The 15,646-nt window shown below is 42.0% G+C and overlaps 1 long non-coding RNA gene across 1 annotated transcript in view; it reads right to left on the bottom strand.

Annotated features, from left to right (window-relative positions):
* LOC142826842 (uncharacterized) overlaps nt 1–15,112 on the bottom strand; it is a 47,021-nt gene extending 31,909 nt beyond the window's left edge. The window contains exon 1 of the long non-coding RNA XR_012901105.1: nt 14,990–15,112. This is a non-coding gene — a long non-coding RNA (uncharacterized LOC142826842). The remainder of the gene's footprint in view (nt 1–14,989) is intronic.
* Nucleotides 15,113–15,646: the final 534 nt, after the last annotated feature.

The following is a 15,646-nucleotide window of genomic DNA, read 5'->3' as shown; positions in this document are numbered from 1 at the left end:
GAATCCTAAGAAAAGGAATGCATTCATTTAGACAGATACATCATTTTGGCACTGGTGTTCCCTGGCCCTTCAGTATGGAAAGCCTATGAGTGCAATTTAATGAACAGGGCTTCCTAAACGTGGGTGTAGGAGGGAGAACTTAAAACTGAACAAATTTAGTCTGTCCTCAAAAGTTTCATTTCTAAATCAGATTGCCTGTTGCAAAAGCATCATGAAAAACCAGTTTCTTGCTGTGGGGTTTGTTTTGGGGTTTTCTTTGCCTTTGATTATGAAGATTTAATCCCACGACTCGTGAATCTGTGTCAGATTGTGTAACAACAGACTCTCTGTCATAGTCTTGTAAGTTTTACAACAGTGCCTATTGGATTTATTTTTAACCTAAGCCATTCCTTTTATAATCATTAGAAACAAGCATGTGATACTGCCTGTTACTCAAATGTAAAGAAGTGTCTTTGTTTTATACATTAACAATTGCCATCCATAAAACAGTGCCTGTGGTACAGATCCTCCTCGAACAATCAACCCTGGGGGAAGGAGTCATAATTTGGAGTTAAGGAAAACCAAGCCTTTTCAAAACGATTTTCATGTAGGGACCTAGGCCCCAAGGATGACATGCATCAGTGCATCTGAAGTGTCCTCAGTGTGAGTCTGCCAATCAGGCTTTGGGCTGACCTGAGAGGACTGATGCTGAAATAGGCAAAGTGATACAACAGTCATTAAGATCAGAAAGACTGAGAACTGAACTGAAATTAGAACTGCTTGTGGTATATTGATACAGAGGAAGGGCACCCAACTGAGACCACATTAGCAACTTGTCAGTCCAAAAGCCATGGCTAACTATGTGTGTAATGGGACTACCCTTATCTTCAATATGGATGTGTGGCATTGTTCCAGTTGAAGTATTGCAGGCAGGAACAAGTAATGTACTGTAGCCACCCCTCTGTATTAATGATTATACCAGTGGCTAGTCATGTTACATAATTGTGTGACTTCGCTTGCTTCCACACACCCACTTTAGAGTCAAGGACCCAAATAAAAGAAGTGATCAGCATAAGAGGTAGGGTTAAAAATGCATGGATTGCCACCAGGACACATGGGATACTCAAAAAGGGGTTTATGGAAGAGCATAAAAAGGTTTCACTGGAATTCCTTTATCACACTAGCAAGTAAAGAGAGAATGAATAGTGAAATTAATACTGTAGCAATGACAGGAACATTGTCTAGTATTCATTGCAGGGCCTGGCTCTTTTAAGTCCTAGGCTGTATTGTGGGCTCTGCTGATGACTTTCTCTGTGGCCTTGGCAATTCAGTTTATATCTCTGTGTAAGTTTCAGGTTATCCAGCTGTAAAATTGGGCCAATACTATCTCTCTATCGCACAGAGGTGCAGTCAGGCTTAATTCACCCATGTTTATAAAGTGTTTTTCAAACCTCATATAAACTTTTCCATGATAGTATGAAGTACTACATCCAGAGGTAAAAGTACGTGGGTGCACCCCAGTGTATACCTCTGGCAAGAGCTGGCTAAGCTGTGGCAAAAACTAGCAGAGATCTATTTAAAGAGCTGGCAGGGACCCAGGTTGCAATAGGACAGTACCTGTCACCCATGACTATATCACCATTATATAACCCCTTTAAAGGTAAAGACTTTATAAACACATGCGACAAAAAAAAAATGCTGGATTTGAAACAAAATGTAACATTTTTCTAGTATCTTCGGAAGATTTGTTTTCATTATGTCTAAAATCTAATTCATAAAATAACAGACAAATATTTCTTGTTTGAAAAACCTTCAAGGGAATTCCTAATTGCCCTTCTGATTACCAAATTTCTTCATTCATGAAAAAACTGTACTTCGTTTATATTTAATTTTCCTGTTACGTTATCTACGTATTGTTTTTCCTGGTTTTTTAGGACTATATAAATTAAGTAATTAACACAAGAGAAATAGAAATGTCAGTTATTCATTAAAATGCAACAAACAAACAAAATACACTTTTTTATTTCTTGGGTTCAGCCTCTTGCAACATATTTGTATCACAGTATAATCCATATATTTGGACATTATTACAGTGATGTGCAATTAAGCACCTATCTATTTTAGTATTTAAATCTCTGTTACAAGTCCTATTTAAGCATTTAAAGATTCCAAAGGAAAAAAGCAGGCAAATATTTTAAAGATCCAAAATTAAAAGCAAAGTGAATTAGTGGCAGGGGAAGAAATGTGGGTAGGGTAATTAATGCAGAAATGTTACAAATCTTTCTTGGTGATTTTCAAGTCAATAGAGAGGCTGGATGGAAAACAATGAGAATTCCATATAGTATGGTCTGTACTGTGACTTGCAAATGGTTGAGAAAAAGTTCGTGATCTAGTTCCAACTATAATTCTGTACTCTATGACAATGAGCAATTCAGACTGGTACTGACAATGGTGCTATACGTCCAAATGAGATCGGGACAGTAAAGGGAACTAGAGGCAAGATAACTGACATTTTCTTGGACATTGTGATCCACCAGGCAACTACCAGTGAATATGATTTGTATTTGGAGATCCACATTTCTCTGTGTGGGTCAGCAGAACTGAGACATCAAGGAGACTGGAAAAGTGCACACTGTCCCTTCTACTATGCTCCCATCTCCCTGGACCTTACACACAGGGAGAACTATTCAAATTGTTCTCATTTTTCCATTTCATTACCAGGTTGAGTCTCTTTAGTACAGCTAGCAAATGGCCTGGTAGCACTTTAAAGACTAACAAAACATGTAGATGGTATCATGAGCTTTTGTGGGCACAACCCACTTCTTCAGATGACCAGAGTTATGATTAGAGGATAATGAAACTCAAAATAAATAGGAGAAGGGAAGTGGGGGGGGGAGATGTTCTGTCGCCTCCCCGCTACCCCCTGAAGCTTTTAGGATAGCTGTCTTTGATCTGGCAACATCCATAGTTTGGCATTATGTTAGTTAGCTGGATGTCCACTTTTCAAGGGTGTGGCCAAGTTTCCCATGGTCCCATAAAATTTGTTTACAGCCACCACTCCTGGCTCAGTGTTCTGTGCTGTTATTTAGCTCTAATTTGCTCCTAAATGTTTTCTTAGGGTACGTCTACACAGCAACATTATTTCAAAATAACTAGTGTTATTTTGAAATATCTTAGGGTGTGTCTAGACTATATTCCTCTTTCGAAACAAGAATTCAAATGAGGGAAATTGAAAAAGCAAATGAAGCGCTGATTTACAAATCTCATGCTTCATTTGCATAATCTCTTCTGATCGCTTTTTCGGAAGAGATTTTTTGGGGAAAAAAAGCAGTCTAGACGGGGTTCTTTAAAAAAAACCCTTTTTTGAAAGAACCCTTATTTCTGAAAAAATGAGGTTTACAGGGTTCTTTCAAAAACCTGGGGGATTTTTTTTTTTTTTTTTAGAAAGAACCCTGTCTAGACTGCTTTTTTTTTTCTGAAAAAAAAATCTCTTCTGAAAAAGCGATCGGAAGAGATTATGCAAATGAAGCATGAGATTTGCAAATCAGCACTTCATTTGTATTTTTTATTTCCCTCATTTGCATTCCTCTTTCGAAAGAGGAATATAATCTAAACACACCCTTAGTGTCTGTACAGCAGGCAGTCATTTTGAAATAATGTCAAAATATTGTCAAGCTGGAGGACTTCTTACTCTGATTCCTGTAACCTCATTATACGAGGAATAAGGGAAGTTGGAGGAAAAGTGCTCTATTTCAAAATAACAGCTGTGTAGATGCTCCCAATTTTGAAATAAAATAATTTGAAATAAGCTATGCAATTGACGCTTATATCAAGTTAAGCCCTACTGTGCGGATGCACCCTTAGAGTCCAGTAAGCAGTGGAAGCTAGACAATACTGATGTCCCATAGTTTGGCAAATTCTCTGGTTCGGCACAAGTCAGATCCTGAGGGTGCCAGACCAGAGAGGTTCCACCTGTACTGACTTTTTGTCAACTTCGCACATGCCTGTGTGAGATCTGTGAACCTGCAGCCGGGGAATAAAACTTTTCTTTTTCCTATCAGACAGAGCAGGCAATTGCCCTTTGCTGAGTGTTGTTTGTATCAGCAGAACACAGCAAATAGCTCTTTTGTTGAAGGTAAATTCTAAAAGCCTGAAGTGGTTAACTGAGCAGCTGAGGTACTAGCTCAGCCTTCATCAGCCTGAGGCATGGGATTACAATGCTTTTTGTGGCCCTGTTCTTCTCTGCATTCGCAGGGACTCTTTCCATTTAATGAATGACCTAATGTTAGACATTCTAATCTGCCCAATAGGAGCTGTCATGTCTAACTCACCTGGTGCAGCCTAACTCCGTAAGCAGATTAGGCAGCTGTCGTGCACCAACAAAACCGTGCTTAACACAAGTTGGAATAACTCAATAACAATGTTCATATATTGCTTAACAAGATATAGATCTTCAGATTGTTCTGATAAAATATTAATGAGAATGTTCAGCGAAGACTGACATTAGCTGGATACTATCTTTATTTTTCGCAGGAAAAAAAGAATAAATTCAATAATTCTTTACATATGTTCCATTCATTCAAACACCATCGCTGCACACCAAATTCTTTTCTCAGCATTTCCCTAGCAAGCCAATGGAAATCAATGAATGTATATATGATTTGTAAACCATGAAAATACAGATATTTGACATTTTAAAAAAATCTTAGCAAAGGACTTTGGAGTTGCCTGACGATGTCTGAGCAGAATTTGGCCTGCAAGATGTTGACTTTTAGAAGGGATTTTAGCAATGGATCCACATCAGCTTGCTGCATGTTTTTCACTGTGAACATCTGCTTCCAGTGGGATCTCATGGTGGGATATTTTGTAATGCAAAAAATGTGTTAACTTTTATTCATAGAGATTTGGTCATGGTTATTCATACCCAATATTACACATGCACTTAAACTCTGGGCTGCACATGTATAACAGGGGACAATTAAATGTCTACAGACAAACATCATGCGACAATTTTAGGAAAATGAAATGTCACAAGACAAATTGTAGGCAGAATGCTATGTGATGTAAGTTCCTGGGAAGATGAAGCAACTTTATGAAGAATCCATGGGAGAGAACAAAACTCAAAACATCAACTGATATTGTGGTATCATGAAAGCATGTTCATGCTAACTACTGTAAAAGATTTTTTATCCAGCATATTGGAGGTATGGGGTGCTAGTAAGTGAAAAATTCCACTTAGCTAAAAGGACTGTTCTGAATTTGGGACTAAGGCTTTGTCTACACCACAGAGCTTTTAGCGACACAGCTGTGTCACTAAAAGATGGGCAGTGCAAATGCTATTTGTCGGTGCCGACAAAAAACTTTCATTCCCAAGAGTGGCATTTGCTTTGTTGGCAGGAGAGCACTCCTGCCACCAAAGCACTGTTTACACTAGCGCTCATGGCAGCAAAGCTTTTGTCATTCAGGGACTGGGGGGTGGGTGGGGGGGGGGGGGGGGGTTAAGCACCAGTGAACCACAAAAGCTTTGTCTCTCAATTGCCAATGTAGACAAAACCTTAGTTCATCCTGTAAAATGCATACAATAATATCATTTTCACAGATAAGCTCTTGGTTTTGACTTTAAAGCTCATTACTGATTTGGAACCAGGTTGTCTGAGTAACCATCTTTTGCAATGTGATTGGTGTGGGCGCTCAAGCCGGAACCCCCTTGAAATAAAACAGAGAAAGAGGTAGTGGTAGAGTGTCATCCGTGGATGTTATCTGACATTGGAATTCATTTCTTAGCTCTGTTAACCTTCCAAACACATTGCCATAACCAGCTTTTATCTAAAGCATTTGAGGCAGGAGTAGTTCACTGTGGGTTGGAAAGATAATAATACATTTCAAATCTCTGATTCAGGATTGACTCAGAAGCCCAATGATGGTCATTTAAAAATAAACATTGTGAAATATTTCACTTCTAGAACAAAGCATGCAAGAAAGATTATGAAAATACGCACAAACTATTAAGAGCAACATCTTATTTTTGTGTCTTATGTGCAGCAGCACTTGAGTTGTGGGTGGAATTTAGGAGAATATAAATTGAACCTCTCTAAACCGGGTCTCTCTGGTCCTGCAACATCCATGGTCTGGCAGAACCACAGATGTTCCTGGACCACAGAACCCAGGGACTGGAAGGTCTGATAGCAGGGCTCAGAGCATGGCAGGGGGAGGGGGCAGAGATTTGGGAGCCCTGTGGCAGGGTATGTATGTGAAGCTCTGGCACCAGTGGTTGGGGAGCTCTGGCCCAATGGCAGCAGGGATGGCAGCAGCCTTGGAGCTCTAGCCCCGGTGGCAGCAGTGCCCATGATGGCCAGCAGTAGGGCGGCAGCAGCCGGAGCTCTCTGGCCAGAGGCAAGGGGGCTGAGGCCGGAGCCCGAGCCAGAGGGCAGTGGGTCTGGGAACGAACCAGAAGCAGCTGGCACCTGGGAGGGCAAAGGCAGGGAACCTTCCCTGGTCCGGCAAATCCCCTCATTTGGGATCAGTGCCAAGGGTGCCAGACCAGGGAGGTCCAACCTGCACCTCCATTTTCTTTGTTGATGCCTGATAAAGTCAGGACCAACTTTTTGTTGTATAGCAACTAGCACAATGCGGGTATGTCTACACTACAAAGTTAATTCGAACTAACAGCCGTTAGTTTGAATTAACTTTAATAGGGGCTACACATACAAACCGCTAGTTCGAATTTAAATCAACCTAGCGGTGCGCTTAATTCAAACTAGATAAACCTCATTCTACGAGGACTAACTCCTAGTTCGAATTAACTAGTTCGAATTAAGGGCTGTGTTGCCACTTAATTCGAACTAGTGGGAGGCTAGCCCTCCCCAGCTTGCTCTGGTGGCCACTCTGGGCGCCACCAGGGAAACTCGTCTGCCCCCTCCTGGCCTGGAGCCCTTAAAGGGACATGGTCTGGCTACAGTGCTTGTGCCAGGTGCAAGCCTGCCAGCACCCAGCCAGCAGACCCTGCACCTGGCACGGCATGAGCCAGCCACCCTCTGCCACCCAGCCCTCCACCTCTTCCCAGGACCAGGCTGGTGACTCCCAGGAGCCTGGCCGGGGCCGCAAGAGACGGGTGCCCTCCTGGTCTAGGGCGGAGATCGTGGACCTCATCCAGGTTTGGGGGGAGGCCTTTAAGGTCCACAATCTTTGCACTAGGCACAGGAATGTGGCTGTCTAGGGCAGGATAGCTGCCAGCCTGGCCACCAAAGGCCACATGCAAACCCAGGAGCAGGTTTGTATGAAAATCAAGTTGGTCCAGTGAGACCTCCGACCCTGAGCCCTGAGCTTTAGAACATAAGAATGGCCATACTGAGTCAGACCAAAGGTCCATCTAGCCCAGTAGTCTGTCTGCCGACAGCGGCCAACACCAGGTACCCCGGAGGGGATGGACCGAAGAAAATGACCAAGTGATTTGTCTCGTGCCATCCATCTCCAGCCTTCCACAAACAGAGGCCAGGTACACCATTCCTACCCCCTGACTAATAGCATTCCATGGACCCAACCTCCATGAATTTATCTAACTTCTCTTTAAACTCTGTTCTAGTTCTAGCCTTCACAGCCTGCTGTGGCAAGGGGTTCCACAGGTTGTCTATGTGCTGTGTGAAGAAGAACTTTCTTTTATTAGTTTGAAGCCTGCTACCCATTCATTTCATTTGGTGTCCTCTAGTCCTTCTTTTATGGGAACTAATGAAGAACTTTTCTTTATTCACCCCTCTCCACACTACTCATGATTTTATAGACCTTTATCATATCCCCCTTCAGTCTCCTCTTTTCTAAGCTGAAAAGTCCCAGTTTCTTTAGCCTCTCTTCATATGGGACCTGTTCCAAACCCCTAATCATTATAGTTGCCCTTTTCTGAACCCCTTCCAAGGCCAAAATATCTTTTTTGAGGTGAGGAGACCAAATCTGTACACCGTACTGAAGCTATAGCGTACCATAGTTTTATACTTCCCCTCCTCCTTCTTCCTCTGGCTTCCCCTTCCAGCTCCCTCCTCCCAGGTTTCCCCCACCCCTCTTCCACCCTCTCTCTTCCCCTCTCCCACCTCCTTTTCTCAGTCTCCCCAGAGGTTAATCTCCCCCCCCCCCCAGTTTTGTTAAATAAAGAGAGTTTCTATTTTTGAACACGTGTCCTTTATTTTTTACATCAGGAAGGGGAGCTAGGGAGGGGTAAGTGGAAGGAGGTGAGGGAGGAATGAGGCACGAGCCCCCGATGGGGAGAACTGGGATGGCTCTGTGGGCTCCTCGGGGTGGAAGCTCTCCTGCAGGGCCTCCTGGATCCTGAAAGCCCCCTGATTGACACCCCCCCCCCGGATGGCAGTCTGTGGGCTGACGGCCGAGTGCTGTGATGTGCTGAGTGTGGGCACTCAGGGCACTCCAAGTCAGGACTGCTTTGCTGTCCCTCAACGAGGTAGACAAGGAAGCGGGGAACCCTGAGAACTGTCTGTCCGGGATGGGGGTCGGGTCCCTTTAAGCACAGCCCTCGGCTAGCCTGAGGCAGCAGCTCCAGACTCTAAGTCCTATCCTGATGCCCTGCGGGCACTGATTCCGGCCAGCCTAAACTTCGGTCCAGGGTCCACTCAATGTGGACATGCTATTCTGAATTAGCAAAACGCTAATTCGAATTAGTTTTTAGGTCTAGATGCACTAATTTGAATTAGCTTAGTTCGAATTAACTAATTCGAATTAAGTTAGTTCGAATTAGTGCTGTAGTGTAGACATACTCTGGGGGTCCTAGTCTATAACTGCACTACTGCAATACAAATAATAATATGAATTATTACTAGTAGTAATAATAATTAGTAGTAATAATAATAGTAGTAATAAATAATTGTCATAAGAGGAGCCTATATATCAGGAGGTATATTAATACTAGATGCTCTTTGGATAGATATTTTCCTGACACATTTGGGGAACATTTTGAAAGGCACAAATGACAATTAGGTTCCTAATGATTGCAATATGTGCCTTTGAAAAAATTCCCCTGTATTTACAGTGATATATAATTTTGCTGCATCCCGTAGGTTGATTAACTGGCATAGTCATGCAGAGAGAAAAGCACAATAGCTTTTATCAAAATCTGAGATGATTTCTGTTTTCTGAGTTATTATAGCGTTATTACTTTACATATTGATCTGTCAGCTTAAAATACTGAGTGACTAACCCTAGCTAAAGAACATAAAAACTCTTGCAATATTTTAATGTGTTTAACACATTTTAGCATTTAAAATATTCTGATTATCCTAGACTCAGTCTGACAGAATTGAAAAAAAAGTCTGGAGCACTGTAACTTGATTCTAGACATTAAACTGTATAAATTATAAGGATTCTGAACTAGGGGATTATAATATGATTTCAAATTGTTAAAGCACTCCAATACTTGAGAAAATTTTCAGCCTTTGGCACTGAGAAGGTAAACTGTTTCAATGATGTTTAATGATTTTGTTTTCTTTGATTGTGTAACATTTATTTCTGTCCTCATAGCCATTAAAGGTTATTTTACAGCATAAGAGCAGGCTGCTTATACAAGCAGAACATTAACACAAAGGACATTGGCTTGATATAGCATAATGGCATAGATTCTCAGCAGCTGAAATGTAAGCTATGTCCCCCACTAGTTACAGTTCTGGTTCAGGAAAGTAGTGATTAGGGACCAGTCCCAAAGGGCACCTTTGCCCCTGGGTCAAGTTACTGAAAGAGTACGCATTCAGATTTTGAGGTGCTCAGCCCCCAGAACTGAAGCCAGATGAGCATATGAATTATTTACCATTTAGGGGACAAGTGCTCAATTTTCCATAAATCTCAGCATCTATCAGCTCCTAAAGTGGCACATGTTGCACTCTTTTTAAAGATCTGGCCTCTTGGTTTTGGTGCCTAAATACGTGTTGAAGCCTTTAAAACAAGGCTCTCCATCTGCAGCTTCCTACATCTTTCCTCAAAGATATCCAGGTAAAGATCAAAGATGATTCCCTTAGGGCACGTCTACATAGCAACATTATTTCGAAATACCTAGCATTATTTCAAAACAACTTAGTCCGCGTCTTCACTGCAGGCAGTTATTTCAAAATAGTGTTAAAATACTGTCAAGCTGGAGGACTTCTTACTGATTCCTGTAACCCTCATTGTATGAGGAATAAGGGAAGTCAGAGGAAGAGTGCTCTATTTCCAAATAAGTGCTGTATACATGCTCTATTTTGAAATAAGCTACACAATTGACGTAGCTCAATTTGCGTACCTTATTTTGAGTTAAGCCCTGCTGTGTAAGTACACTCTTAGAGGTTCCTCTTATTTATGTTCCCTGTGATAGAACAGCTATTCTAGCCACCAAGACATTTATAGGATCTAGTCTTCCACTCTATCATGGGAATATTTTTCACAACTAAAGCTAACTAATGTGTAGACCACCTCCTGAGTACTTATATATACCCTAGTATGGCAAACCCTGCCTCACAGTGCAAGAAACAGCTTGATTTTACAGCTCACTAAGGTGCTCCAGAATAAATAATCAATAACTATCTAGAGTTTCCAAAGCTTCTGTAGGGAGGTTTGATTATTCCCATTTTGCAGTGGGGTACAATTAGACATTTAGGCTGTGTCTAGACTACATGGCTCCATCGATGGAGCTATGTAGATTAGGGTTGTCGGCAAAGGCAAATGAAGCTGCGATTTAAATGATCGTGGCTTCATTTAAATTTACATGGCTGCCGTGCTGAGCCGACAAACAGCTGATCAGCTGTTTGTCCGCTCAGCGTGCTAGTCTGGACGCTCCCGCGCCAACATCAAAGCCCTTTGTTGGCAGCCCCATTATTCCTCGTGGGATGAGGTTTACCGGGGCTGCCGACAAGGGGCTTTGATGTCGGCAGGGGAGCGTCCAGACTAGCGCGCTGAGCGGACAAACAGCTGATCAGCTGTTCGTCGGCTCAGCGCGGCAGCCATGTAAATGTAAATGAAGCCGCGATCATTTAAATCGCGGCTTCATTTGCCTTTGCCAAAACAACAAATCTACATGGCTCCGTCGACGGAGCCATGTAGTCTAGACATACCCAGAGAGACAGATTTCTAAGGGTATTTAGGTGTCCAAAGGTAAGAAAAGTAGCTTGTGGGATTTACAGAATAACCTAAGGAAGTTAGGAATCTAATTTCCATTGAAATCAATAATTTGTCTCAAATAAAAAGTATCTGATAATAATGCTATTAGAAGAACACTGATTATGGGTAAAATAAGCCTCTCCCAACAAAGTAATTTAAGCCCTACTACAGTCTTATGTGTCCCTTTGGCTTTAAAAGAGGGCTTGTTCAGATATCTGCGCAGGAATGAATGTCATCCCTCATTGCTTAGGAGGACTTGTCAGGCTGCAGCCTTTGATTAATGAAGGCTGTTTGCCCTGTATGTCATCCCTCTGTGTCTGTGTGCTTGTTTGGGTGATGGGGCACTTGTGTGTGGGGAGAGAGGTACATATAGGAAGCAGGCTTATCTTGCATGAGCTGTGGAAGGGGGTGAGAGAGGAGACTCCATGCAAGCTGTCACCATGCACGCCCATACAAAGACCAACCATTAGCCACCCCTCGATTAAAGACTATTTTTAAGGCTTGTCTTTCATAAGGGGATCAGTCATTTGGAATGCCTCCACTTTTTAGGTACCCAACGTGAGACACCTTACAGGGAGAAAGGATGTCCCGGGGGTCAGGGAACCAGCCAGAGATTTGGGATATCACTTCTTCCATTCCCTGCTTCACACAAAAATTTCCTGTGAGACCTGTGTGAATCACTCACCCTCAGTTCCCTCTCTGCCTAATGGGATAGTACCTGATTACTTCCCAAAGGGAAGGTTCTGAGGGTAAATGCATTAGAGAGTTTTTGGCAATGGGCTATATAAGTCCCTTTTTAGAGCCAGCCTATGCTACTGGTTAACTTATATTTCTCAGGGGTTTGAAAAAGCCTCCCTCTCTGAGAAATGAAAGTTTTAGGCTGTCCACACTGGTGCTGTATTGGCCTGGAGATACTCTCCCACCAACATAGATTCTTGCTGAGTTAGCATAATTATGCCAATGGGAGATGCTCTTCCATCAGCATAGCACATCTCCACCGGATGCACTACAGCATCGCAGCTGCACTGATGCAGCTGTGCCGATGTAGCATAAAGACTATCGTGTAGGTTTGTCCATAGATAAATAAAGGAGCCAGATTTTTAGAGGTGCGCCCTCCCCGGACACTTTTGAAAATATAGAAAATGTTATTAGTTCTTTTGTCGGTTGACAAGTAACGTGCAGCAAGTGAGTATTTCAGTTTAAAGATCTTGCAGAATTACGATTTTCTCATTGAAGCAGCCAGTGAGTCTAGACAGCTATGTGGCTGTCTTTTTTTTTTTCTGTTTGCGACAGAGGGTTTGTTGCCTCAAGGGCCTGTATTGCTGGCACAGCTAAGTATATTCCAAACCTTTTGGGCCACTGTGTTTGTGCTATAATCCTAAACAGAGATACTTAATTACAGAAAAGCACAGTCTGTGAGTGGGAAGTGAAAACAACAGTTGAAAAACAGCCTACAGCAAAATGCATTATCTGTGGATTCAGTACTAATGTTTCAGGGAGTATATGCTATTTAATATTTTATCTCCAGCTGCAGTAGATATGAATATGAGCTCCAAAGAAAACATCTCACTTCACTATTGATTCCTAACAGTCTGCATTTGGAGAAGAAGAATGAAGAGGAATTTATTTAGAAACAATATTTTCTTGCTTTGACATTTGGAGTAGCTAACACAGAGAGCAAGTACAGTAAGAGTTAATACTCTTCACAGTATGCACAGCAACTGCCCAAGTTAGATAAACATTAGGCCCAGAGCATGGTTCTTTCAGTAGTGCACAATCACTCCTATATAGAAAGAGTCATCAGCTGGCAAGTCATGTTCTTTTGTTTGATCACTCTCTAATTTAAAGGAAATTTGGAGCATTGAGAATTTTGTTTATAAAAATAAGCAAATAAATGGCATTATATATTTTATAAGTGTTAAAAGGACACTGTCCAGTTAAAAATCATATATTGAAAACATAATTATTTGTGTTAATATTTTAGATGATTGAATCAGGAAGAGGTTTACAAAACAATTTAATTTTATCTGTTTGTGCTGTTGGTTCACTTTTTTGAAATTCCTTCAAGTTGGGCAATAAAAACAGGCTGATTCGGTTTCTCTTTTGTTTCTGTTAATTTTTATTCTTTTCCATTTTCTGAATCTCATGGAGTAGGCCAGTGAGGAAATGGGGATTGAAAATATTCCAGGAGGGATTATTTATACTTTAAAATATTTTATTTATGTATTTAAGGAATACAATTCCATTCCTACTCATTCGTTCATTCTCCTACTTGTGGAGTACAGCATGCACACTTCAGATCACCTGAGCCCCATCTATTATTAGTGTTGTAGCCTGTCCAAAATTAAGGCTGAAGAGGACAAAGTCAGAAGCAACAACATCCTTCCTGCATGTCTGAGACTGTCCACAAGGTCTTCACCTGGCTTTTGTTGATCGAATGAATGAAGCTGACAAGCTGGTATGGACCCTGACTTACGGAGCAGATGGCCAAGCCACCTGAGCCAGCACTGAATCACTTGGGAAGATATTGGAGTCTAGTTGGTCGGATGCTGGATGTCTTCATTCATAGTGTGGTGAAATCACCATATGCCTTCAATATGTTGTTGCTGTTTCTTGTTGAAAATGTCCAGCTGGCTCATTAACTCCTATTCAGCTCTCTATAATTCATATCCATTTAGTTACACTCTCTCTCTTCTCTTTCGTTCTCTCTCTCTCACACACACACACGCTACAAAAATATAGACTGTTGCATTCTATACCTTGGGGAAGCAACTGTAATTCCCATATACCACACCTGTATGTAATTGTGGCATTACATATAAAGCAAGCCTTGTAATGTATCTGGGGAGAGGTTATTATCTGCTTAAAGTCATTTCTCTATCTAAATATGTGTATCCTTAATGCATATGAAGCTACAAAGTTATAAGAATGTATTGTATGGTTGTCACTAAAATATGCTGTGGATTTGGGAGGCACCCAGATACTAGCTTTCCAGAGACAACAACAAGGGAGGTAACCAACACCAGGGTGGGTGCTGTTCAACAGACATTACTAGCATTGTCCAGCAGGGGAGCTACAATGCAATGACTTACCTGCATGAAATCACATATGGGGAATTGCTCAGCAATGCCCACCAAACATACTTCAACTTGTACCTTTGGACAAAGGGTATAAAAACTAAACACAGTGACCCATGCTTTGCCTTTCTTCTTCACCTACTTAAGCTGCCAGCACCTGGGACACTGAGGGCATGTCTACACTGGGGAGTTATTTTGAAATAACAAGCGGAGTGTCTATACTCCCAAGCCTGTTGTTTAGAAATAATGAGCTTGTTATTTCAAAATAACAACACCTGCTCGTGAAGAGGAATAAGCTTATTTTGAAATAGTTCTTTTTGGAGTTACTATTTCAGAATAACTTATTTCAAAATAACCTGGAAGTGCAGACGTAGCCTGAGAAGACTAAAGATTTGAACTGAGGGGACTGGTCCAGATTTCCAGGGTGAAATCTGTGTACAATGGACTGCAACATCCAGGAGCATGAGGAAAACTGCTTGATATAGTCATTGCCTGGTCTCATTGAGTTGAACACTTAGACTGCATGTTTACATCTTACTAGAAGATTTACCTGTTATTGTTCATGTCCTTAACTCAAATAAGTTTTGCTTTTCTTCATTTAAATCATCGTTCTCTCTGGGGTGGGCCTGGGGATGAGGGGTTCAGTGTGCAGCTTGCCCTGGGGAGAGAGGACAACCAAGGGGCAGACATCTATTATATCTTTCAGAAACATAGTCTGTGTGTCTGTTTGTCCCCCAGCCTCAGAACATGCGCCTTTCCCCTGACTGTGCCCCCTGCAACTACAGTGGCCATAAACAGGCACTTCTCACCTGGCCCCAATTGGCTACGGTGAGAGAGGGTTGTTCTTACTGTGAGTCAGTTGATTAATTTTTCAGCATCTCCCACTGTGAAGCTTGGAGCAGCAAGAGGGTGTGTGAGCTCCATCTAATTCCTCTGACCCTCTGTCCGGTGAATTCCAAACACTGTGGACAAGAGAATGAAAGGCTGTGTTAAGGCTGTTCCTCACTCTGGCACTCTGAGGCTGTGTCTAGACTACATGGCTCCATCGACGGAGCCATGTAGATTAGGGTTGTAGGCAAAGGGAAATGAAGCTGCGATTTAAATAATCGCCGCTTCATTTAAATGTAAATGTCTGCTGCGCTGAGCCGACAAACAGCTATTTGTCGGCTCAGTGTGCTAGTCTGGATGCTCCGCGGTCGACATCAAAGCCCTTTGTAGACCACCCCTGATTAGCTGTTTGTCGGCTCAGCATGGCAGCCATTTAAATTTTTTAAATTATTTAAATTGCCGCTTCATTTCCCTTTGCCCAATAAGCAAATCTACATGGCTCCGTTGACGGAGACATGTAGTCTAGACATACCCTGAGTGAAGAAGGTTGGGGGCTGCAAGAGATCTTCAATACTTTGCCTCTATAGGCTTCTGCTTAAAAAAACTCCCCAAGGTTACAGATTCCCTGGCCTTGGGAG

The sequence above is a fragment of the Pelodiscus sinensis genome, chromosome 2 (genome assembly GCF_049634645.1).
Source record: "Pelodiscus sinensis isolate JC-2024 chromosome 2, ASM4963464v1, whole genome shotgun sequence".
Lineage (NCBI taxonomy): Eukaryota > Metazoa > Chordata > Testudines > Trionychidae > Pelodiscus > Pelodiscus sinensis.
This window is presented reverse-complemented; position numbering and strand designations above follow the sequence as displayed.